Raw genomic sequence first — 2,030 nt, forward strand, 5'->3', positions numbered from 1 at the left:
AACAAAATATCTTGATGTGAAGCTCAGCCTAAGCGAGTTCTACTCAATTCGACCGACATATGGGTCAGTGCAGGGAAGAATGCGTATGTACATATTTCGCAAACTTTGAATTAACGACGACAGCGGCCATAAACAACAGCGAGGAAGAGCTGACGTTACAGGAGATCATCAATATGTGCGTCTGCGACATCAACTCTGAAGCATGCCTCTCAGGAGACCGTGACCAGTGTCCCGATTCGGAAGCCCCGACACCAGAAAGTTTAGGTATCCCCGACGATGAGGAGATCCTGTTCGCTACATGGGAGAACGGAGGACTGCTAAGACGGACAATATCGATGAGCGAATTCCTCGCCGTTTTGCAGCGATGGGTCGGTACTTTTGTGAATCACGGTTATCTGAGGAAGATTCAGCGGGAAGCCACTCATCGGGAGAAGTGTGCTGTGAGGCCTGGCCACGTCGTGCTTCATTTTGACTTTTCCGAGAACTGGGCGATCATTCTGCCGAAAGAAATTCAAAGTTACCATTGGCATAAAAAAACAAAAAAACAAAATCACTCTTCACGTGCGTATAGTGACTGCATCCTCTGGAGCTCTGCTACGCCGTCATATCCGACGACACCCGACATGATAGCGCGGCAGCCCTGCTTGCTTTGTCGACCATCGAACAGCACATGGAAGACCACGGCCCCCTGTATGGGAGTGCAGTATACGTCTGCAACCGCTCATTTTAAAAACAGGTTCCAGTATACTTTGAGATGTGTTGTAATGTCACCACCAAGAGATGGAGTTTTTCGGCTCCGGGTCACGGCAAAAATGCGTGCGCTGGAGCGTGGAGGCGTCGTCAAGCACGCAGCAACGATGTACAACTTGCGCTCTTCAGCAACTGAGGCAATACAGAACGCAGCAGAGTTCACAGCAGCACTATATCCAAGAGGATCCATTTTATAACACTCCTGCATCTTCCAGCTGAAGATGTGCACAGGTACAGAGAAATATTAAACTGGAGGAGTGGAAAGGTGTTCGGCCAGCTGTGGGACTTTGTTGCTATTATGTGTGGGAGGAGGAAACCGCATCCTCAACAGATGTCAAGCTAAATGAAAACACAGAAAGTCATGTCACTAGTGTGGCGAATATCACAACGTAACGACGAATGTTGTTGAGGATGCCAGTCGAACTGTGTTTTTCGACTGTTCATGTGAGCCACGGGGGCTTGTCAACCAGTTCATGTTACTTATGGGGCGCTGCACCTGCACCCCTCGTTGGAACGTCCCCGAATAGGTCAGTGCAACCCTGATGGTCACTGTTTCTGATGCCTCCGCTGGTGCTTTCTGGTGCTTTTTGGTGGTTTCTGGTGCTTTCTTTTCTCTCCCTTCTTTTTATAAATAAAACAGTCGTCTCTTTTCAAAGCTACGAAGTGGTCGCGTGTTTTCTGACCTCCGCGAAGTTCGGACGCCCACGACGTTTGAGTTCGACAGACTTGCACTAGTGTAAATATGTGTGTCGTTATCGTTTATCTTGCTGTTGTTGTTGTTGTATATTCAGTATTCTATCTGTGTTCTCCTACGAAGTTGATCAAGTAACATGTGTGTACGCAGTTACTTTGAAATATCGTCCGCTTTTGGCGCGCGCACGATTTCAACGCTCTGGGGGGTTAAAAAATCGCCGCGTGAAGCACGATCAAGAACGAATCGCGATTTTTTGTAGGTGTGAGGCGAAAGGATTTCTGCGTAACTTGTAAAAAAATCGAGGCATGTTTTTGGTGGGGTTTTGGGGTCAGAAGCGTGCTAAATCTGCCAATTTTACGAAACTGCTCCTGTGTTCAGGGCAATATGGATGCGATGCAATCACGATCTTGGTACCAAATCGGTGTCTGTTACATGTCTTTGCGAGAAATGGGCTGCGCGGAACACAGGGGTGCATCCAGTGTATTGCTCCGTAGAGGAAAGCGTGCTGGGCAAACGCAATGCATCCTGGACAGGTCTTGGTCGCACGTCAGAGCAAACGTCAAGGCACACGTGACCTTAAAGATGG

The sequence above is a fragment of the Ornithodoros turicata genome, chromosome 2 (assembly GCF_037126465.1).
Source record: "Ornithodoros turicata isolate Travis chromosome 2, ASM3712646v1, whole genome shotgun sequence".
Lineage (NCBI taxonomy): Eukaryota > Metazoa > Arthropoda > Arachnida > Ixodida > Argasidae > Ornithodoros > Ornithodoros turicata.